The 26,768-nt window shown below is 23.5% G+C and overlaps 1 long non-coding RNA gene across 1 annotated transcript; it reads left to right on the top strand.

Moving 5' to 3' along the window:
* Nucleotides 1–3,999: 3,999 nt before the first annotated feature.
* Nucleotides 4,000–24,574, top strand: LOC135930487 (uncharacterized). The gene is made up of 3 exons (XR_010572787.1): nt 4,000–4,029; nt 24,336–24,376; nt 24,438–24,574. It is a non-coding gene; the product is annotated as an uncharacterized LOC135930487 (long non-coding RNA).
* Nucleotides 24,575–26,768: the final 2,194 nt, after the last annotated feature.

The raw sequence follows: 26,768 nt of genomic DNA, 5'->3' as shown, positions 1-26,768 counted from the left end.
AGTTAATCCTTATTGCGTATGTGGGAAAAATTTGAACTTTTTAATTTTCATATTAAAAAATAATAATTAATAGATTTTTATATTGCCCCTGGATTTGAATATTTACAAAGAATTTGAATTTACTTTGCCAACATTGTTTTAAATTTTTTTGAAAAAAAAGCATTACATTGCTATAAAATAAAAGGAATAATAAATTTATACTCTGCACATCATATCTAAAACATAAATTGGATCTATAGATAAAACTTACACTTACAATTGATTATCCCGCCTTGTTCTTTTCATGTATAATACTAGATTCATAAAAGAATAAATTATAAACCTATTTTAGGTGATATTTCTTTAATCGATGTTTATTTTATAGATAATATTGGATATCAGGGCAATGTATATCTATAATGTCTGAAAAATATTGTCTCTAATTTATAGAATATTAGGCCCTATTCTCATACTGGAATAATTTGATAAAGTGAGATTTTCGAAATTATCAATGAATGATTTTGTCGATTGATTTCAATTTTAAGAGCCTGTTGTTTAAAAATCTGATTTTGCATGAGATGTATGCCAGTATGTGTACTAGAGATCTGCAAAGTTAGGCCCGGGCAGGACTCGGGCCTAATTCAATTTAATAATCGGGTTCGGGCCGGGCCGGGCCTAATATTTTTAAAAAAATTTTGGGTCTGGCCGGGCCTAATAATTTTAAAAAAATTTTGGGCCTGGCCTAATAATTTTAAAAAAATATCGGGCCGGGCTTAATATTTTTACAAAAATTTCGGGCCGGGCCTAATATTTTTAAAAAAATTTCGGGCCGGGTCAGGTCAAACCTTGGAAATTTTATTAAATATATCTAAATTTAACAATTTTATATTGAATTTTTTATGTAAAATAAAAATTTTTTATTTAATTTATTGAAACTAAACTCTATATAACATATGTCTTTTATTCTAAGTAATTATAAAAATTAATTTCTATATTTAAATAAATTCGGGCCTGGCCGGGCTGGCAAATTATTAATAATAAATTTCGGGCCGGGCCGGCAAAACTTTTTAATAAAATTTCGGGTTCGGGCCGGGTCGGCAAAACTTTTTAAAAGAATTTCGAGCCGGGCCGGGCTTGAAAAATTAGGCCCGATGCAGATCACTAATGTATACATCACCTCTTCTAAAAATTTCAGATAATTTTTCAAGCACTACACTACTTATTCTGATTTCCAACATTTGCTAACAGTTTTTTTAGAAGTATTTATTATTCTAATCTAATTTATTTATATCCTTTCATTCAAGTGGAATAAATATATATTTAATTTACATATTTAGCCATTTGCAAAATATAAATTGTATAATTTTTTCGCTTTCTGAATTTGAAATTTATCAATTCAAATAATTTCTAGCCTAGTAAAAAATCTAAAGGTTAATTTTTTTTCCCTTTTTCTAAATTAATTTTCCAAATTTTTTTTTTATTTTTTGGAGGGAATAAAATGAAAATCAACGAAGAGGAAATGTAGAGAAATTTTTCTTTTAAAACAAAATTTTTTATTGGGAAAAAATTGTTAACATGATTTACCATTCATTATCCAAAAAATTGAAAATGAAATTCTAAACTTGAAAGGAAAAATATCGTGCCTTTTAAAAATAAATAATTTTAAATGTGAAAAACTTCCATCTTTTATAAGTTATTATTTCTGGCTCGCATCCGATTTTTAAAAACCGCTATCCTAATATTTTAGCCAGAGAAATATTGCCTTAAACACTAGATTTCGCTTTTTAAAAACGTCTATCTTAATATTTTAGCCAGAGAAATATTGCCTTAACCATTATATTTCGCTATTAGATGTCCAAACCTTTAAGCCATCTATAAGCAAAATCTTGAGACTGTGAAATATTTTTCTGGATAAAATATTAAGTTAGCTGTTTTTAAAAGGTTTAAATATAGCCGTTTAACAAACAACATCACTAATATTAGTGTTGTTAAATGGTTCGATTTTACCTATTTTAAATCTATGAGAAAAATTTTCAGGCTTGGGTAATTTTGTTGGTCTAAAATATTGTGCTAGCCCTTATAAAAAAAATTGAGCTGTTTATCATTATGTATTTTTTTTAAAAAATTATTTTTGTACACTTGTCTCATGATTTTTATTTTAGTATACAGGTGTAATTTATTGGTATATATTTAAAAATTCTATAAAGTTAAAAATAAAAGCATTTTTTAATATCAAATAAATCATAATATACTTATCGATTAAATTGTTAATTTTTTTTAGTCTTTTTTTTCGAATAGTATTATAAAGTAATAAATATTGAAATATTTAAAATAAGTTTTAAATTTTACAAAGCATATATTAATTTTAGAGACTAAATTAGTATTTTGAAAAAATAAGCCAAAATTGACTCAAAATTGAAATTTTAACTATAAAACATTTTAAATGGGTAGTTTACAAGCGGTTTATACCCTTGGATAAAAACATTATTTAAAATTTTAGCAGGATTCAAGTTGCAATTGAGTTTAAACGATTCAGATTGAAGTTCAGGTGGAATTGGTTTTTAAATATTAACCTAAAAAAATTACAAAGGGGGGAAATGGTAAGGCTGGGAATATTTTGAAAATAAAAGAGGTTTAAAAGTCGATTTAATTGAACAAATTCAACATCAATTCTTAAATTATAAAATTTAATTTAAATCATTGCACGAACTTTAATTTTTTGAGTTAGAAGTTCCCTGTCAGTAAATATCTGGTATGCCTTTACTCACCATATATCTTGTGTTAACTGGTTTTATAGTATTTTATTTTAAGATTATAACTCGAAAATATTAAAATATAAATTTCTTGATTTAAATCTTCAATTGCACATTAATTTAAATATTTTACACAGTCATTCGTTCGATTCTGCTTCTTATTTCTTTTAAATCGAAATTGCCACCAATTGCCATATAATATTTGCCTATATATTATTTTTAAATGCCTTTATATGTATACTAAATCAGAGCATTCTATCCCCTCATAAGTTAATACAAGATGATGTATTCACCCCCCCCCCCTAAAAAAATACGCCAAATTTTATCGTAAAAGGCATTCAGCAATCATTTAAATTTTATATAAGTATATTATCACTATCAATATTTCTGTAGTGGCTTGGAACTCACCGACCAGGAATTTAGTTTTACCTTGGCTATATGTTTAAACATTACCCATTAACACATCATTTAATAAATTGTAATTTTTTTATCACAATTATACACTAATTTTTATAATTATTGTAAAAACATTAGATGCCCGCCATTTCTGGTCAAATAAGATTTCTAAAATAGCCCCTAAGTAAATTATATAGAATTGAGATACTCCAAATTCCCATGGATTCCATATCCCAATTATTTTATTAATTGATTATATTTAATTAAAATATAAGTTCAATTTATTTTTATTATTCGTCTGAAATAAACTATTTATTTTAAATTCAAATTTTGATTTTGATTTTTTTAAAAAAAAAAATTTTAAGAAGAATTTTTTAAATGGTTCACTATCCCTTTTATTAATTAAAAAATATATTAATTTGATCAAATTTTTGAATTGAATTAATTTTTTATTTAATGTCAAATATTTGGTTTTATTTATATAATTTTCCATTACACTTATCTAAATCTTTTCCAAAACTTGGTTAATTATTATTTAGCAATAATTAATTAGCATGCATATAAATTTGTCTTAGGATTTAAATTTCTGTATTTTATTAAAAAAAAATTTTTAACGAATATAAATATTTTTGAAAATTATTTGAAAAAAATATATTAAAAAATATATTATTTTGAACTTATTAATGTTTTGTTAAATAATTAATAAATATCATATATAAATTTTCTTCCTAATTTTTAAAATTTATTTTTCTACAAAAATTTAATGATCATATATTGCTAAATTATAAATTACTTAATAGTCCTATTTAATTATGTATTAATTATAATTATTGCGTATCTTTTAGAAGAGATTAATATTTCATAAAACCTTATGGGATAAAGCAACAATTTTGGATCTAAAGTAATAAAATTAAATACATATCTTATTTAACAATCAACAAATAATTTAATATATTTTTTATAAGAAAATCCTTAAAAAAATTTTTATTTTATGATTATAAAAAGTAAAAATACTATTTTTGAGCTAACTGAAACTTTTACCATATATTGAATGTTCAGTATATTTAAATATAAGACTTTAACATTAACATCTATATTTATTTCATTATGTTAGAAGGCTAGTTTTACCGTTTAAACCTTACTCTATAATGTTATAGAATTTAAACATTAAACTATTTTAATAATATAAATAGATAAACCAAATGTACTATAATTATAACTGATAATAAATTTTAGGTTAGTAAAGAGACTGTTAACTTCCTTTACATATTTTGTTTATGTTTAAATAAAAATTTAAATTCATCAAATTTTAAAAATTATATTACAATAAAATTTTTCTTAACCTGGGTCGGTAGCTTAATTTAACTAAACAATATGTTATTTTTTTATGAGTATTTTTTTTGAAGTGTAATTGTAATATTATTAATCTTTGATAATTTTTTGTCAATCTATAAATTTTTAAACCTTCTGATTTAATATAAGGAATATTTTGAGGTAAAAAGTATATCCATATGATATTTAATGCTAAGAAGAAAAATCACCATTTATTTGGCATAGTATAAAGAATTTTTAAAAGATAAAATTTTTAAATTTTTAGGGAATGCGTCCAAAGTCAAAATTTGGCTTTTAAAAAATTAATTTATTATTGAAATTTAATAAATAGAGTTGGGCAAATAAAGTATAAATGTGAGAATCACTTTTTTTATTTTGAAATTTTTTGGTTATTTATATCAGTGTATCCAAAATTCATTTTTAGATATTATTCTTACATTCAATTGATTTTGATGCATAAATATATGTTGAATAACCCTAACCCATATAAAGGACATCCGAAATGGGGAAATGAATTAAGAAATATAAATAAATAAGGGATATTGGCATTGCTTGAATTATATTATTTTACATTTCAACTAATTAAATCACAAATCAATATAGATATTTGTGAATCAACCAAGAATATTTAAAGACTATTTATAAAGAGTTTCATACACTAATTAATAGTAGGGGAGACTGGGGTTAGGTAAACCCCGGGGCTTGGCAAACCACTTAATCTCATTTTAAAATTAAATACACCAGAAGGTTAAAATTTTATCCTATTATAGTTTTCATTAGTATACATCTATGGACAAATTATATTTTGAAATAATTAATTACTAAAAATTTTATTTAAGAAATAAAATTTTGATGAAATTTTCAAAAGATTTTTACATAGCGGAATTTTAATTTTTATTAAAATATATAATCATTTGAATGTAAATTAAATTTTATTACAAAGTTTAAACATTCTTCTATAATTTGGGTAAGTTTTATGAGTATTTATCAAATCTAGATATTATTTCAATCATGATTTGTTAATTTAGAGCTAGCGGGGTTTGCCAAACCATACACGTCAATTATGGCAGTTAGTAATGAAAAAAATTTCAAAATCTTGAAAAGGCAATTTCATGGCTGTTTATGATTGGTATTTAGGATTTATGCTAAGAAATCTTAATCTCTCCTTAAAATTCATATTTTTTTATGTCAAAAATGTTTATTAAATTAGCCAAAATTAAGTATCAATTTTTATATATAATTAGCTTCAATTTATAAGTATTATGATATTTTGAACAATAAAACAATAAAATTATTCTATACATATCATTATTAATAAATAAAAATGCATTTCAATTTATTATGGCCTAAAAAACCTAATGGTTTAGGAAGCCCCTTGAAGTGGTTTGTCTCACCCCGCTATTGGGGCTTGTTGAACAAAATTTTCACTTTTACAAAAAATAAAATTTTAAAAATATATTTTTAAGATTTTTTATAAGGCACCTTTATAGAGTATAGTTTTAGGTATCCAATCATATATAATTTTTTATATTATCTATAAAACAACAATAGCTATAGCCAATTTTGTAAAAATTGGTTCGACTAACCCCAGTCTCCCCTACTGAACATCTATGCTTTCATACTTCCTAATTAACCTTAAATTTGTAACAAAATATAGAACCAATTGAGGACTAAAATATTTATTCCATAAATATCCATACACCGAGTTGATGATATTTGATATTTAGTTTAAAGTAGCCAACCTTCCTCAAAATTTTTTAATATTATTATTGTAAATTTAGTTATAATTTATTTTAATTTTTGTCATAGAATTAATTATATTTATTTTAATTTTATAATTTTAGCTAGTCCGCTGCCAATGACAGAGGGCTGATTTTAGTGATTATTACATAAAAAAAGGATTTTGAAATAAAATAAAATGAAAATTATTTATAAAATTTATAAAAAATTTATTCAAAAACTTTAGGCAAAAAGTTAAAACAATCACTGGAGATCCTAAAGAATATTTATATCTAAGACAAAGTGAATATGTATTTTTTAAACGCCTTGAATATTTGAAATTGTAAATTTAAGTAAATAGAATGAAATTGAAAAAAAATATTATGATTAAATAATTTTTTCTTATTTTTTAAAATAAATTTAAAGTAACAGTAAATTGCGAGTAATGTTTTGCCTTACCGTTATTCAAAAAGAAACGCGTTACACCTTACCCTTTAAAACTAGTAAAGAACAGTCATTCCTTTTTCTCAAAAAAGTTAGCTCCGTTAGTAACGGTGTTACTTTTATTGAATATTACTTTACAGCACTAGTAATATGTAAATAAAAAAGATTACAAAATTTATATTATATGTTAATATTTTATTTGAATCCCGACACGAATATTATAAAAAATTTTAAAAGAAATATTATTAATGTATCTTGACCTATCTATTTGGTCTTTAGTAGTATCATTTTTGCATTATTTTTTATGACAAATAATCGACTATTCATAGTTCAATATTGTTTCGTGATTTAGTAGAATACTATAACTTTAACGGTTTATTTACAATTTTAATGCATAGAAGGTTTGTCAATAAATATACTCAAGAAATAATGTCTGTTATGATATACTATTTGAAATAAATGATGAATTTATTGCCAATATTAAATTAAACTTATATCGTAAAAACAGTTATTTAATCTACCGACAAATTGTAGTGATTTTATTTACATACAATTAAAATCTGCTATAATAACTTCAGCCCAACAAATTGGAAATTTAATAGCTCTTAATATATAACCTTATATTTATTTTTAATTTATAAATATAGATTGTTTTAAAACGAATATGTGAATTATTTGAAATTGAATAATTAATTATTTGTTTCTGCTAAATATGAATATATTATTCATACTCTATAAAAATTGTGAAGTAATGTCACATACCTAATTTCTTATCTATTGTAACCATGTTTATACTACTCAATTTAGCAAACCAAGACATCCCTGCTTGAATGCAACTTTTTTATATATTAAAATTTGTAGATATACAAGGCCGAATAAATAAATATATCATGTAAATTTTTTTAATATTTAGTAGAGATCTTATATTTCTTGAAAATTGTTTAAAATGATGTAAATTGTATTCTATATTGTCATAAATTATTTTATTTTATAATATAATATCTTTTATAAATGTATTTAACCTTAAATTATGAGAATATTTCTAACTTTATTCTATGATAATATATCATAATCTAATTTTAAAATGAAGTTTACGACCATCTAATTATGGATGTCTAATTTTACATATTAAATTTTTATAAACATATCATTAATATTCATTTAAATATTTATTCATATTAGTATAAAAGATGATTTATAAATTAAATAATAAATGTTAAACATATATTATTAGCATAGACGAAGAAGGGAGAAGTGGATGACGATGGGGGGGGGGGGGGGATAAAGGGAAATCCTCTTTTACAAATTTGACTATTTTAGTAAATATCATTTTAAGTTAATAAAAAATTTCCTCCAACCCAACCTCAACAATTCTCTCGCCCAAATATGTATACAATACACTATAAGTGTGTGAAAGAAAAATAGCAAAAGTTAGAATTAAAAATATTTGGTAGAGCAGGTAGTAAATCTTGATGCAGGTCAGGACACATCTGGCTAGATTTTGTAAAATCTCTCATAAAAGTTCTGACGAAAACCCAATATCTCGACATAGCTGACTAACTTAACCGTCTGATATTTACAATTTATTTTCAGCAAATTATGTTTTTGATATGCTCATATAAATACTTTATAACAAAATATTTTTTCATTAATAAGGGATATTAACGGAATCACTAAAGATCTAATATCACATTAGGTAATAAAGGTTTTATAAGTGTAAAAAACTATATTTTATCCCGATGTGCCTTACTCTGGGCTCCATGCACTCACTCTCCAGATGATTTTAAGAAAAAACTAATGAATAATTTTGTAAATGAACACATTCTTGAATGCGTTACGAAGTTTTTCTTTTAAATAAGTACGTCCTTTTATTTTTGACGAACTTTGACATGAATGCTTTCCTTTCTTTTGACGAACATATTCTGATTATTATTATTTTATAGATTAGCCTAAGCATGATGTAGTTATTTCATCATCATCATCATCATCTGATTCAGAATTTATTTCCATGGCTAAAATAAAATATTCTTTACAGTTGACATCATAAATTAACTAATTTATTTTTAAGTTTTAATCAAGGGTTTTATATTTTAGTAGTTGAATACAATTTAAAGTATTATATATATTTTATAAATAATTAAATTTTATATGATTTATAAAAGTTTTTATATTAAAAATTAATAAGAAATTTTTTTTTTAATAAATAAAAATATTTCTTTATTCCTTACTAAAACATTAATTTTAAATGGCTTTTAAATTATGTTACAAAATATATAGTATATTAACATAAATATTAAATGAAATTTTAAAAAAAAATTATTCATAAAGTTTTGGAATGAACGTGAGTGCATCCCTTTTTTTGAATGTGAACTTTGAACGAGAACGAGTTCGATTTTTGTCAATGAACGTTGAGCATGTTTACAGCACTAGTAATTAATCATGTGATATAAAACTCACTCTGATTGAAACATATGTGATCACCCAGAGCCACTCTAAGCATTTGTCCTCCCTCGATAAAATTAAGCGTAATTTTTTGTATGTATTATTTTAAAGAATATTTATGTTATCTAAAAGTTTTGCCCTCTTCTGGAAAATTAAATTTAAAGATTGCATATATAAGGCGAAAGGAATGATGAATTACGAGTATAATACAAACATACCGATATTTATTATTTGCTTAGTTATTATATTCGTGTCTCCTGAGACATATTATTTGTCAGCTTCAAGAAACCAGCATTTATTTTAATAAGGATAATGGGCATATAGACATATTATATTTTATTTTAAAAATCAGAAATCTTCTAATAAAAAATTATAATGTTTTTTTTACCCAAGAAAAACCAGTCGCCTATGTGATAGAAAATTAAAATAATTCTACCTCTGTAAATCCATAGTCAAACAAGCGGGCACTAAATTTCCTTATGGCTACCGAAATATAAATTAGGTTTCGTTGCGCATGTTATGCATAGGCATAGCCAGGATTTTATTAAGGTGGGAAGGGTGGGGACACTATTTTGGTTTTATGCCCATAAATTTTATTGGAGATCTTTAAGACATTGCATACTTTTGAATATGTTTATTTTTTAAAAATAATTGATTTTTCACTTTTTTTTATAAAAATGCTTTTATTCTAAATATTTTGGAATCATTTTAAAAATTAATAACTTTTGCTTATTTTTCTTTTATATTTTTGTTTATATTTGTAGGGAAAAGTGAGATTGGAGTGAGGGGGGTGTGGCATTTCTATTCGCTTAAAATGATATTTACGAAAATATTTCAAAAAATGTGAAGCAATTTAATATTTATGGTAAATATTTATCATATTAGAGTCTATAATAATATTTTATTCTAAGATGACACACAATTTGAAAATTTTATTCATAAATTGTTTAAAATATATATATTATAATATTTATATTAATATCGATTATCATCCTAATGTTTATAATTTATATTTTAAATAAAAGCAATAAAAAACCTTATAAATATAGTCAATGGGAAATTCCTGCGAGTATCTTTGCATGCTTCTTTATCCCTAGTACTCTTGTTTCCCCTATCATTTATGGAAAGATTAAGAAAATTAAAAATATAGGAGAATAAATGCTAAAATAAATTTAGTGTATGAATATGAAAAATATTTTTACCTTATAATTAATTTAAAACATATGTCATAGGGGGTTTTGCAAATTAAGGACTATGTTTCATAGACCCGGGTTTTTAATGAATTTTAAAATTTAAATTTTATAAAATGAGCCTTTTTTAATTTTATAAGATTTGATTTTGCCGGAATTTTTTTAGCATGTATAGTGTATCCACCCTGTCAATTTCAGACACCATAATTTTTATGAAATGTAAGATATGAATTAATAATAAGAAATAAGGTTAGTTCAATAGTTCATAGTAAATTGTCAGATAATTACGGGTCATGCATTGTATACATGTTGGAATGTTTGGCATAATTTGGTTTTTAAAAATTAAAAAATGTTATCAATGATTTAAGTTTGAGAGCTTTGTTCAAAACCTTGCTAAGCCTATGACATAGGGGAGACTGGGAGGTCAACCCTGGGGCTTGACAAACCACTTAATCTCATTTTAAAATTAAATACCCAGAAGGTTAAAATTTTATCCTATAGTTTTCATTAGTATACATCTATGGACAAAAAATATTTTGAAATAATTAATTACTAAAAATTTTATTTAAAAAATAAAATTTTGAAATTTTTATTTAAAAAATAAAATTTTGAAATTTTTATTTAAAAAATAAAATTTTGAAATTTTTATTTAAAAAATAAAATTTTGAAATTTTTAAAAGATTTTTACATAGCGGAATTTTAATTTTTGTTAAAATATATAATCATTTATATGTAAATTAAATTTTATTACAAAGTTTAAACATTCTTCTATAATTTGGGTAAGTTTTATGAGTATTTATCAAATCTAGATATTATTTTAATCATGATTTGTCAATTTGGAGCTAGCGGGGTTTGCTAAACCATACACCTCAATTATGGCAGTAAATAATGAAAAAAATTTTAAAATCTTGATAAAGCAATTTCATGGCTGTTTATGATTGGTATTTAGGATTTATGCTAAGAAATCTTAATCTCTCCTTAAAATTCATATTTTTATATGTCCAAAATGTTTATTAAATTAGCCAAAATTAAGTTTCAATTTTTATATATAATTAGCTTCAATTTATAAGTATTATGATATTTTAAACAATAAAACAATAAAATTATTCTATACATATCCTTATAAATAAATAAAAATGCATTTCAATTTATTATGGCCTAAGAAAACTAATATTTAGGAAGCCCCTTGAAGTGGTTTGCCTTACCCCGCTATTGGGGCTTGTTGAACAAAATATTTACTTTTACAAAAAATATAATTAGAAAAAAAAGATTATATTCTTAAGATTTTTTATAAGACACCTTTATAGAATATAGTTTTCGATATCCAATCATATATTATTTTTTATATTATTTTTATATAAAAATAGGAGTCATAGCCAATTTTGTAAAGATTGGTTCGACTAACCCCAGTCTCCCCTAATATATATGAAGTTAGGTTTGTTAAACTCCCCAATTTGGTTCAACTTTTAAAAACGGCCTGATTAAGATTTTTTAGCCAAAATAATATTATGTAAGCCTCAAGATTTGGCAATAAAGGTCATGCCTTTCTGCAATCTATGAGCAAATTCTCAGGTTTACAGATAATATTTTAGCCTCTTAATCGGGTCTTTTTAAAATTCGACCCAAATTGCCATTTAACAACACTATACTAAATTATGACGCAAGTGGATTTATGCCTAATAAAACTTTTTCAACCAACCAAGTTCTATAAATTTATTCATTACAATAGGGCCCGTGGGACAAAAAATTTAAAAAATGGCCGGCCGGCGATTGAGTTAAAAATGATTTTTAATAATGGGCAGGTGGGTTTATTAGGAATCAGCAGGTATCACCTGTAGAATTTATAATACTTTTCATTTTCCTTATTTGGTAATATAATTTTAATATATTTCTAATATATGTTTTTATCATCGTTTATCCGATAAATGTACATTATAAATATTTTTAAAGTGAAATCTTTCTAATAAATTATATTGTTATTCAATAAATAAAAATTTATTAATTAAATTTCATAATACATATTTGGCAATATAATTTTATACAAAATGCACTATAATTTTTTATTGTATTTGTGGCAGATTAAGGAGCTTATAAACTCATCTTAATTTTTTAGATATTCTAACCTTCTTTGCTAAATAAAAATATTAATATAAATAAATGTCTTCCTTTTATTTTCAATATATTAGTTATATTATGCTAAATTGTTCAGCTCATTTGATGAACACAATTAGGAATACATTTCAACTAAATTTTATTTTGAAATACTAGATAAGCAATATTTTGTCAATTACAAAATAGTTCATATTTTTAGAAAAAAGTTGGAATGTGAAAAATCCAAGCAAGACCCTAGAATAAAATATTAACATAATATAGAATATAAAGCAGAAAGTGTTAGAATGCATTTATATAATATATGATGAGATGTATGTTTTTTACAGTCTCGTGACATGTAATAAAATGGGGTCATTGTATTTTCTCAAATAAAATGTCTGGGTTATTAAATTTAAAACAATGAGTTGGAAGGCTTGTTGACTAAATATCCCCCCCCCTTCATGGTTGACCTATAATTCTACATTTATTTTATTACCTATAACCTTAATTGGAAGATTTTGATGAGGGTTACTCAATTTTTTTAAAACTCATATTCTGTGAAAAGTAGCATATTTTTTGGTTAGTAAACTAAAATATGTAGTTTAAAATATAAATATGTAACCAGTAAAGCAACCCCTACCCCCTTTTCACTTATATAGTCCCAGATAATCACGCAGAGAATTTTTTCAGCCTGTTTCATTATATTTCATTTTAATTTCTCACATTTGGTATTTTAATATCAAAAATAATCTGACAAGAAAAGATAAAAGTGTTAGTATGCATAATGAGACAAAGTGGTAAAATATGTAATTCTTTTTTTGTTACATTAATAAGATCCTATAGAAAACAATTTTAAAAAATTACGTTTGTTATCATAATATTTATATTTTATATTAGGGAACGGGGTTCGGATTGCATAAATTTTGCGCTTTTGTAATAAATTAATCTCGTTTTAATTCAATAATTGTATTATATGATATAAAAAACATTAGGCTATAAAACAAACTATTTAAGATTTAGTGGCATAAATTTTTTGCCATCATGACCCTGCTCGGGTTCGATAGCAAGCCATATGGGGTAGAATGACAAATAAACCCCATGGATATTAAATAAAATTGATAATTTAATGATAGGAGTTATATTTGAAAAAATATTAATCTATACACATGGGTAGAGTTTTATTAATTCCACATGTCCCGTTTTATTATTCTGAAAACCTTTCACATTGTATCCATTCTTCCCCTCTCTTAATTTTTTTGTTATCTTCATTACAGGATATGCACAAATTTTTTTTTTTACTATTTTTCCGTCTTATCTTAAAAAATTAGAAAAAGATGAGATTATTGTTCCAGTCATCTCCTGCCACTCGACCCAGGGTATTCTAGGTTTAAAAAATAGGTTTCAACTTATGTAATATATATTTGAAAACCAGAAAGTTATTCTTAGGGATCTGGTAAAAAATAGTTGTAGGTATCTATTGATATATAGTACTTCCCGAAATATATAAGGATACCAAAGTTATAAACAATTTTTTAAGAAAGTAGTTTGCCTAGTTCCCATTTCTATTTTCACAGATTTTTAGATATCTAGCTAGCTCTTAGGAGTAAATATTATAAGCGTTTTACTTCTCTCCACACTTGCCATTCGTTCTCTATCTCCCCGTTGTCTTAATATTCCATAGATCATTATCAAGGTTTCATATATTTAATGATGATTTATTTATTGTTAAGATTTTGTATAATCTTTTGTATACCTAGTCAAAATAGAATATGTCCTTTATTGCAGTAATTGAAAAATAAGAGAACCTTACTTGAAGCATGCTGAATTAATGGATGTCATGTTATTAGAGAACTTCTTGCTGAAACAGGGTATAAAGAGTTAAATGCATTGGTAACTTCAAATTTTCCTAAAGTAATGTTCAAAGTTATTATTTTTTCAGAGGCACTTTGGTAACCATTCATGACCAGAATCTCAATTAATTAGTTTATATGAGATAGATAGGTTATCTTTTATTTAGGAGCCGATTAATTTTGATATTATCTAATAAAGACCAAATTAGATTTCGTTGTTCATTTTTAGAAAATTGAGATAAAAATGCTAAAATTTACAAAATATAACTCAAAACCCTTAATTATTTATTATTTTAGGAATAAAGATAGGATTCCATATGTTACCTTAGCAGGGCGCTCATCTTTTTCAAAATTTCCTAATTATACATTATAGCACAAAACAATTTGCTTCTCAAGCAAATTTAACAATTAAAATGCCTTATATTTTAACCTAAAAAATCAAACAATAATTTTGTAAATTACGAGTTTATTTCCTGAACCTATAAAAATATGGAATATTCATGCAGTTAAAGAGTTTTAAAGAGACTTCAAAATACGGGATTTATATTCCGAAAACCAACTCCTTCATTTAATTCTACTGTATTATTGGTGTTGAACAATTTAAAGACTTTCGTTTATAATAGGTTGAAATCTTTTGGATATTAGACAAATTTAGTTTAAGTCGTTTCAAGAATAATTTTTGTTTATAAATAAATTCGAATAAAATTATTACCAGTCTATACAGATAGAAAGTAGCTTAATTTAACATTATTAATATTGTAACAAGACTACTTCACATAGACTATCACCCCTTCCATTACATAGCTATGGTTAACAATATGATCAACAGTAAAACGAGTTCCAACCTGGACGCACCCAACGACATAGGATTCCCATGTAATGAGAATTCACTATTAGTAAGGTACCTTTATGCAAAAGCCCTTTTTAGGGCTACCAAACACACAGACCTCCCCTGGTCTGCCAGAGCAATAACAACCGAACACACAAAAAAACTATACCCTTTCCCCTTAAGAAATCATATACTATTTATGAATGGTAAATTCTTATTGCGTGGGGATCCTAGGCGGTTGGGTGCCTTCAGGTTAGAAATTAGTCCTCGTATTTTCGTCAATCCAACATTGTAGTTGAAGAACTCACCGTTTCACTGTTGATTGCATCGTTAGCCCTAGCTGTGGAGATAGAACGGGTGATAGGTATACCTGAAGTAATCTTGCTACAATATTAATAATGTTAATTAAAGCTATTTCCGGTCTGTAAATGTTCGGATAAAAATTTTATTCCAATTTAATTATAAACAAAAATCATTTTTAATATAAGAAATGTTAATTATTCTCAACAGAGCAACAACATTATTAATTGATAAATTTCTTTCTTTTTTGTGTAAAAATTTTATTAAATTTATGTATTTTGATAATTTCATAGCCTGTAGCCAGTTTCTCATTTTTAAGAAAAAATATAGCCACAAAGTTAAAATATCGCTCTTAGATCCACCTTCTTAAATTTATTAAAAAATTTGGAAACTAAAATTGTTATTTTCTGAAACTTTATGCTGAATTTAGATTTTCATAAATTACAAAATATATATGTATGCATTCGTTTCAAATTAGGATTCGCGGAAAATTAATTTTCTTAGAAACTCTGCTTGATTCATCTTCTATCCATTAAGCTTACTTTGGTCAATTTAAATATTATTATATAGCGTGATTACGTGTTAATTATCACACAAAATGATAAAGTAATTATGCACTAATGACTTGTTATCTAAAAAATGTTTTTGTGTCTCATTTTGTTATCTATATTATCATATTCAAAAAATATATACAAGTATATAAAATAATTATTTTATATAATTAAACACTCTTTTTCCAATTGCCCCTAATCTATATGAATATCTCGTGAGATTTAAATTCAATTTATTTGTCCAAAATATATTTTTTTTATACATTTAAATAAAGAATTATCTAAAAATTTAATTTGTAATGAATAATATATTATAATGACTAACTCGTTATAAAAAAAATCAAAATATATAGCTCACGAATTTGTCAAAATGGATCATTTTTTTAAATTTCCATAATTCCAAAATTTATATTATGTAATTTTTTTCTATAACAACTCGATTTTAAAATTAAATTTTGAAATAGACTATTATTTTTGGGGGTTATTTTTATTATCAAAAAATAAATGATAGTGGCTTCATTAGAATAAAACGTTAAATTATTTAACCAGTTTTATTAAAAAGTTATCAAAATAAAAGAATCATAAAATAATCAATTAAAAGATGTCCCATTTTTAAGCATAGTTCGAAAAAAAATTTTTGGGCCAAAATCTTTGAAGATTTTTTTTTTTTGAAAATTATTTCTGATTAAAAATTTAACCTAAAAATTCCCAAATCTTTTTTAAAAAATATATAAGTAAATCTTTTGCAATTTTCACGCATTAAGAATCTTTTAAAATGAAATCAAATTTTTTCTTAAATAGAATTTTTGCCCAATAATTTGAAGATTTTTTTTTAAAACATAAATAAGAACAGATAATCTCCTTAAAATTAAATACATTATGATGATATGAAAATTTTTAGAAAAAAACATCCTAACATTAAAGATGTTATGAAAACGATCTTTAGATTACGGAGATTACATATTTTAAATTTAATTTTTTTTAGAAATTCCAATATAGGTGTATTTATTTATTTTTTGTAATTTACCTTTTATTAACTGGTTAGCATACGCCGAAATGAGTTGTTATTTTCGGTTTATTTGTTCAAGATTCATCTTTGGAGGAATTTAATTTTAAAAAAAATAAAGAGTTTTTTACCTCTCCCGCATGTATTTATTTTTAAAGGTTTAACTCCTTTTTTCTGATCCCTGTTTACTTATATATGTATTTTTTAGTTGTTTTTCCCTATAAAATATCAAATCTGCAGGCCCGGCCCACACAAGTCTGGCCGTTTCATTTTTTTAAAATATCCTAGCCCAGCCTAAATATTTTTTTAAAAAAATACCCGGACTGGGTTGGGCAGAATTTAAAACCAAATATTTTAAATCGCCATTATAAAATATAAAAATTAAATATAATATAATTTCAAAAACAACTAGGACCGAGCCTAAAATACAAAACACGCTGAAAAATTTAAAAAAAAATAAATCCGGGCCGTGCAAATGACAATTTTTGCGTTTTCATTCCGGTTCCGCAAGAAAATTTCATCTGGGTCTTCCAGCTTTTGGAACGTTACTATAAATATTTTTTTTTTAATCTACACATTTCAATTAATCTTTATTTAATCATTAAATGAATCAATTAATGCATTGAAGCAATAATATATTTTCTAAAAGATTATAATCTATTTTGGATCTTTGCGGTGTTAATATAAATTTGAGCATGTTTAACACTTACCAGGCTATATGGAGTTGCGCTTAGGATTTGGGTCATTTGATATATAGTATAGGATTTATTTTATTGGATTCCCAGTATTCTATCAATTCATTTTAGACGATCCTCTCGAAATTTTTTTTTAGTTGATAGTTTAATATGATTATTTATTATTATAAAAAAATTTTAAAATAACTCAACTTATTATATTGATCAAAATATTTAATATTTTAATTATAGAAATAAATAAGAAATTTATTTATATTTTTAGTAACGTTTGGGGAAGGTTCCGGAATACACGTTTTGATTTAATTCCATAAATTTACTCAAAGTTTCGTACCATGTACTAATAATATATTAAGCTTCATTTTTATTTTTTTTAAATATAATTCTTTCATTTAATTAAAAATTTATTTAGCGAAAATAATAATAAAAAAAAATATACTTATATCCTCTATCGTATTTTAAAAATTATTAAAATATATAATAATAATATTCAATTCGCAAGATGGCGTTTGTATTTTTATATTTTAAATATAGTTATATTAAATAAAAGATTTGTGTAAAATATAATTATTAATTTATCTTACTATTCAATATATCTAGTTATTTATTATTTAACTTGTTCATATCATAAGAAAATTCAATTAATAGAGGATATATCACCCTTGCAGCCTACCTTGGTATTTGTGATTTCAAACCTTTTAAAAACCATATAAAAATAGATTTAAAAAATCTAAGTAAACCGAAATTCGGCAGGTAATTACTTATATACGATATGAATGTTCAGATTTCTCTTCTTATAATATAATTATTGCATCTATTTAATTATAAGGTCATATAATAATTATATTTCATATAATAATTATATTTCATATAATCTAATTACAAATGGTTAAACTTTTTAATATAACTATTATATTCAAAATAATTAGAATAAGATGGCATTATTGTTTTTATTTTATACAAAAAATAAAATAATTACAAAATGTTAAACTTTTAGGATACACCAAATCCTGGGTGAATAAATTACTAAATAATGATAAATTTTATTAACCCAAATACCCTGCACATATTTGGTAAACCTTTTAATCTTAAAAGAAAATTAAAAATATATAAAATACGCTTTCCTTGTGAAATTCATCGATTTCTTGTTTTCTTATTCGAATTATTTTGAATACAATTTCATTAAAAAGATTTAAAATATTAATTTTAAATTAAATTATTTGAAATATGATATAATTTAATAAATAATTTATATTATTTTATTAATAAATATATCCACTTATTTAATTTTATAAATCAGAACTATATTAATAGATTTTACTTAAAAAATTTCTGCGTATCTAAGATAAAAACTTCCTAAAAGTCAATAAAAAAAACTTGAAAATTAATTAATAACTTGCCAAAAATAAAACTTACCAAATAATTTTTACCCTACTCATTTAAATTAAATAATGTCCAAAGTAATTAATAATACTCCCCATTTTCTAATTAAACTCCCCAAATAATATTTTAATATAGGCCAATACTACTCCATATCTTTGTTAATCATGTAAGTGCTCTACGATAAAGCAGATTATGTCAATTTTTTTCTGAAAAAATTTTGAAATTAGCAAAATAAGCAGATATTGATTAAACACCGTTCTCCAACTCTGAAACCTTAGTTTGATATTTCACTGGAAGAATTACGTGTCTAATATAAAATAAGTTTGACCATAGAAAGAAAAATAACCTTCCCAAACTTGAGCTTGAATTCAATATTTACTGATCTTACAGGTCTTGAAGTTAGCTGTGATTATCCATTTATCCATCACAGCTATATTATAATTTAACAATAGACTAATGATAATCGAGCATGTGATGTTTTTAATTTTTTCATAAAATATTTATAGCCTTCATTTATTAATTATTATGTCTGAAAAATTGTTTTTCATATATCGTCTATTGTAGGCGTTGTTTACTTAACTATAGACCTAGATTCTAATCCAACAAGGATAATGTTTTCTTTCTAAAGCCAGCTTGATGTTTCAATACTTGGGGGGATAATATATATATAAGATCGGACTCTACCACGATTCCGTTAATAAATATTAAAAAATAAGTGAGGATAAAATTTCCACAAAATTTGTTGTTTTAGCAAATAGTTTGATGTGTATTATCACTAGCCGTAACAATATTTCAACTCATATAATGTTAAAAAATGAGTTAATTTATAATTATCTTGTCATTTTTTTTCTAAAAAAAATAGATAGACGATCCTTTTCCACTAACAGCCTTTCAAAGGAACAATATACAAAAAATATAATATTCAATTTACTGAGTGTATATTATTCGAATCACAAATATATTTGTTTTTTTGTTCTCTGTAACATATTATTTGAAATGAAACAATGTTCATTTAAGGCTCAAATAAAAAAAAAAGAAATTAATAAATACTAATTTTTTTGGCAAATTGAAAATTTTAGTAAAATTAATGCTATTTAATTTCCTATTAAAAAAGGCTAATTCTTCTTTTCGATAGAGTTTTAAAGTTTGCGAATCGAATTTTTAATATTTTGGACAGAAATTTTTATAAAATTTTAAAGTTAGACTAAAATATACGAAACCAAAATGAAGTGTCGTCAGATAATTTAATGGCGGTAGAAAGGTAAAACCCGTAATATACTCCTTTTAATATCTTATTCGTTAATTAAAAAAAATATTTATTTAATTATTGACTAACTTTGAAAACACTTTTGATTTTTTTCTATTAATAAATTCTAAATTTTGAAAGGTAATAAATAATGACAAATTTTTCTTCATATATAAAATATAAATAAATATCTTTAATTTAATTTACTTTACTTTATTTTTGTATTTATTAATGTTTCTTTGTTCCTTTTAATATAATTGCGAATTTAATGAGTCTTATTTAAAATATACTAGACATAGAATTTATTCGTGTTTGTCTTTTATCTTATTAATATTTAATATATTTTAATGAATATTATGGACTATACTACATTTTTAATGACCATTTCTTGGGCATTAAAATCAAAAATTGATTTTAATTAATATATTGTATTAGATAAGTACAAAGGAATAAAAAAAAACTTTACTAGTTTTGAGTTTCTTTTTGTATACAATTTTTTCCCCTTCCAGAATGATCATTAAAAAAATAGCTTGTCACTTATAAATGTAAACTCTTTATAACCTTTTCCAAGTCATGGTAACTTTTAAAAATAAAATATGTTGTCATTTTTAATTATAACTAGTTTACGAAGATACCCTAAGGTTTTAAAAATTATTGGGAAAAAAAAACAACTGATCTTTTGACAAAAAATGCTCTCAAACAAATAAAGGAAAGAAAAAGCAAAATATATTATTTGAAGGCAAATATTTATAAATTTCATTTACTAAATTTTTAGTATAGTTTTTTATTTATTTATCAAAAAGAATATTTTATATAATTAATATTTAATTGGTGAAAATAATATAATATCCAGCGCCAGAGAGTTTTGACGGCCCGAGGCAAAATCTAATTTGGTAGCCCCCTTTAAGTTTTTTCATAAAATTAATATAATACCGTATTTTTAATAAATGCGTGAAATTTTTTTTTAAAGATACAACCTCCACACCGCTATAAATATCTTAATAATATATTAGTGTGGGTTTCATTTTATATGATCAACTCCTTTTGGGTTTATATTTGCACTACCACGACCAAAAGAGATAAAATTCTATAATTTACCTAAGCTCTTTTAATATTCTGACAAAAACTTAATAATATGGTAAAATATAGGTTTGACTAAACTGCAAATGCCTCAAATGCCAAGGTAAACTACAAATGCTTAGATAAAAATGTTTTATATACTCTATTAATTGATATGATATTCATTTTCTTATGATAATTTAAAAAAATAAAATTAAAATATATAATTAAATAATATTCAATCTACAATTTGCCGACAAAAAAATCTAGAACCAACAACCAATCTCTTTAGTAAGCATGTTAGATTAAAAAAAATTTCCATCCTTCGGGTAAAAATTATTTAGATTGCTAATTAAGTTTTAATTACTATAAACGCAAATCTTATTGTATTTTATTTAATCTAATAATATATAGTTTAATGTAATTATTATATTCATAAAAATTACAAAAATGTATTTTTATAATATATAACCCGTAAGGTGGCGCTTATTGTTATTAAATACTTAAAATAACATCATAAGCAAATAAATTTTAGGTCAATTTAATAATTTATACCTTCTATATAATTATAATTTATATATAAGAAAAAATCTCAAAATTTAGATATATATGAAAAAAAAAGATATATTTACTTAAAATTTTTATACTGGAACCCCTGTCATATTATGTAATGGTAAAACTAAAATAATACCGATCTTTGTTATTATACTAAAAAAAATATTTTTAAAGTTCTATTAAATTTTTAAATATTGAAATAAATAGCCATTATGAAATAAGAAATTAGAAAAAAAAACCATATATATATTGTTTACTTTAATTAATCTTAAAAACATCCAATATTCTACTAATAAAATAAATGCCTTTAATATACTGAATGCCAAAATAATTGTTTCCTAAATTAAATTTACATCAAAATATAAGCTGAATAATATGAAAAAGGGGGAGGCACGTTTACTATCGAGAATACATAGGTATAGCAAGGGGAAAGGGAGTAATAATCCTATTCCCTCGAGGGAAAATTGTTTATGTAAATAATATTATGTTGCTAATGTCTTGATTATATATTCATGTCTTATTTTAATCTACATATTCTTGTTTTAAAAAAAATTACCCCATACTCTCTCCCCAGGAGAATTTTTGTTTTATAAACTTATAAAAAGGAGAAGACACTTAATATTATTTTAAATAAAAATCAATTTTTAGGTTGAACCTAGAAAAAGAAATATTAATTTTTCCTTTTAATTTTTTTTTATAAATATTTCTATTTAAGAATAACACCAAAATCCTCTATTTTCTTGTATTTTTTTTCGCTTTTCGTTGAGATAATATCATACTTTTACAAAGTACATTGCAAAAAAATTTGATGACTTGAAACCTATTTCTATAATAAACATTCGAATTGAACTCGTATTTTGGGAAAAAGCCCCCCCCCTCCCCTAACAGAGAGTACAACCCTGAAAAAAATATTTCTATCGAATGAATATATTATTATTTTGTGTGTTAAAATATTTTTTTGCGGTATTTAGGAAGTAAATTATTCGCCATGATAAATCTAATATTTTGTGATTAATTATGTTTTGATTTTAAATCTACTAATAAAGGCGTGACCATTGCCACAATCTAACTCGGATATTTAGGTTTGGGTTAACTGTAAATAGATTAGATCCAGAGTTTTAGACTAACTAAAAATTATATAATTAAGCCTATTAAAATTATAATCATTTCAAAGTTAATAAAAAAAAAATTCCAATATTTAACCTAAATTTTAATTGTTTTAAAATTTAAAAAAAAATCGGGTTGATTTTTTTAAATGAAAATTCATTCTATATAATTTAATCAAAGTCCCTTAAGGTCGGTCCCTTCTGCTTAATGTTAAACGACTCGATTTTAACAATTTTTAAATTAAGATTTTATTCAAAATATTATTATATAAGCCTCGAAATTTGGCTAGATGTCCAAACCTTTCAGAATATTTGGGGAGAATCTCAGCTGGGATAATTTACTTTTTGCTAAAATCTGAGTTATTCGTATATAAAAATTGGCTAGATTAAACCGTTTAATAACATTTATCCTGCTTAGATCATGTTATCAAAATGTTTAAAAACTTAAAAAAGATATTAACTTTATATCTATTCTTAATTTATAAATTAAAATAAATTTGTAAAATATTTTATATATTTTTAAAAAATTTAACATCAAAATAAATTGTTTATATTAAATTTTTTAAATTATAATAAGCATAATATTGATTTTTATATCAAACTATAATATTTAATTTTTTTTAGTTATAAATGCCAGGATATAAGATTCTTTGTATTATTATCTAATTTTTATGGAATAGACTAATATATTGGTAAATGGGATAGGTTGTGCTATTTGCATAATGTGAGCTTAAGTAAAATGTAACTACTTCGGTCCACATCAGACCTCCTTACTACAAATTAATAATCAACATTTTAAGTTTAAATTGAACATATTTTCATAAAATTTAATATTTACAAATAACTAAGTATAAAAAGTTTACATTGATTTTTGAATACTTCCCCTCGAATTTGCTCTAACTAGGAATGCAGAGTAATAGAAAGCCTTCTTAATTTTTTAAAAATAAGCAGGTATTGTTGGGTTTGGAATATAACTATTAAAGATAAAGATAATTCCTTTGTGAAATTTTGAAAATTTATTTGATGTGTAATATAAGAAAAATGAGTGAATCATATATTTGCTCAAAAATATTTAACACCCTTTTTTTAACTCTAATTTTATATTAAAAATGGCGTTCCCTCAAATTTACGTCAAATCCTTAGTTTCTTTCATCAAATAAATGACCTTACCTTAATTTATCTAAAAATTGATATTTACATTGTTGATTCTAAACTTAGATTTAATATTTTATTATTAGAAATAACAGGTCATTTTATCATTATAAAGGATTAGCAAATTTATATTTTGCTTCTCAAATCATCCATAAGGAGTACTTAGCGGGTTTTTTGGTCATAGAGGAGCTATAATTTTGTGTATAGTTTTTCAATATATTTCGATGGATTAATTAATATAAATTTATTAAACACAATAGTACCGCAGATTGTCAACGTTAAAATAAACACCGCCTGAAAAGTAAAAAAATTATTGAGTAATTTTTTTTTTAATATTTTCAATTTTGACAATAATAACCAAGGCAATTTCCCAAGCTGAATTCTCCAAAAAGAACAAATGTAGAGAAACCTACCGCAACGAAGGACATTATATCACTCTAAATGTTTTGACTTGTGTGATGATCTTCATTTTATCTTTAATCATGATTTTCTTTTTCTTTTTATCCCTATTGTCTTATTTCAATATTATTTACAGGTTTAAATTTAATTTTAAATTGTATAGAAAATGTCGAAATATCAAAAATAAGAATTTTCTCATAATATAACTAGCGGCTCTATTAAGACCACGGCATCCGGAAGCGTTTCAACCAGTAACACGCCTTTTAGGAGCCTTACACATATAAAGATTTATCTTTTATAATCGGGAAATGTTTGCTTTAAGATTTGGAGTGTCATTAAAAGCTTTTCGCCCATTAGTAGAATATATTGAATTAGTAATTTCAATCTTGTACAGTCATTTTAGATATCATATCATTTATAATGATTATTATTTACTAGTTAGGCATTCAAAAACTAATGGACTATTAAACCGTTTCATAATCCTGGTTTTAATTATAAATATATTTTAAAAAATCAATTCCTACGAGATTTAAACTTTCAATATAATATTACTCTCCATTTCTTCACTTCTTATTAATAAAAATTATTTTTTAGAAATTTATATCACATTATTTATTTTTTTTGAAAAATTTTGCTTCAAATAAAAACATCAAATTTTTTTTCTAATAAATTACAAATTAAATTTTAATTAATGGATTTTCTTCAGAATTTTTTTTTGTTTTTTTCCTTGGCACTCAAGCTAAAAAAAATTAGATACCGACCAACGATCATTAAAACTAAACAGCAATATATTATTTTATTTTTTAAATTTATTAGATTTAAAAGTTAATATTTTTTTGTTAAGATATATATATAGTTTGAAACTTATATTATTATTTTTCAGTGTGTCTTCTAAAGAATATATAATTTTTTTTGTCCGCAAGAAATTATCTTTGTTATATATTTAGCCAAAAAATAAAAATTAACAAATAAATCATTTTTCTTATTCTAAATTGACTTTATTTAAGGAAACTAAACCAATTATACCAAAATTTTATAGAGAGAGAATCGAAAATTCTTTTAACCAACGGTTCTGAAAAAATATTTGATGTAAAAATTAAAATACTTTTTAAATAATTTAAATTTTAAAAATAATTTTGTGGAGTTGTGGCAGAATATTATTTTTCTTATTTTTTTTAGTTAGTCAAATTAGGGATCAATGTTTATTTTCATACCTTTTTTTGAATTATTTTTTACTTTAATTTACTTTATTTCACCAATTTTGATATTCACTATCGAAAATTTGATTCTCTCTCAGGATATATTTTTTATTATTAATAAAATCAAAGTGAAACCGTAACTTTCCGTTATAATTAGCACAAACCCTTAATAATTTTCATAATCACTTTTACGGATTAAATATTATATGAAAACCTTATATGTTCAAAGACCATAATGCTAATGTCTAATCATCCATATATATAATATAAAAATTAAATTTTATCATTTAGATAAACATTTTTAAAAAATTTAATTCTTAATAATATGGCTTTTTAGGCCTTCTTTTTTGTATTATTAATTTCGGCAATTGTTATATGATAATATTTTATAAGTTTAAAAAAATTTTCTTGATCATTTGATTTTCCGGTGCGAAATGCTAAAAGAAATTAACGAATCAGTTTCGTACTTCTATATTAAGTCAGGAATCAAGCTATTTTATAATCCCGATTCCCAAATAAATATTATCAATAGTTTTTTCTCAGTTAAGATAAAATAACTATTAAATAATTTACATTTTTCCTGTATAAATATCATGCATTCTGATATTAGCATCTTCACTCTTATCATTTATTTTATTTTTAAAGTTTTTTTATAATCATATTTATCAAATTATCTACAAGAATTTTTGTATTTTTAAAACTGAAGAAGTTTCTATTAATAAATTTCTGACTTTGTTATATAATACATTAATTTTAAATAATTTAATTTATAAAAATTAATAATCTTCTAATGTTAATTCAAAAATAAATAGAAACATTAAAAGAGGATATTCATTATATATGACATTAATTTATAAGGAATGTATATTACATGACATTCTAAAAACACTTCAAAAATCGATTTTTGGATCTTCTCATGCTAAAACTATGTATAACATGTTTAATTATATAGCAACTTTAGTAATTATGTCATCAATCTACAATATAATCATGATAATTAATACTCAGTTTTTTAAGATCATGAAAGGTAAATGATAGAAATACTATAATCAATAAAAAAATAATCTCATGCCCATACGAATCAAATCGTTCCAA

The sequence above is a fragment of the Gordionus sp. m RMFG-2023 genome, chromosome 5 (genome assembly GCF_954871325.1).
Source record: "Gordionus sp. m RMFG-2023 chromosome 5, tfGorSpeb1-WG-v2, whole genome shotgun sequence".
Taxonomy (NCBI): domain Eukaryota; kingdom Metazoa; phylum Nematomorpha; class Gordioida; order Chordodea; family Parachordodidae; genus Gordionus; species Gordionus sp. m RMFG-2023.
Note: the sequence above shows the minus strand (reverse complement) of the source record. Positions and strands in the feature narration are given on the sequence as shown.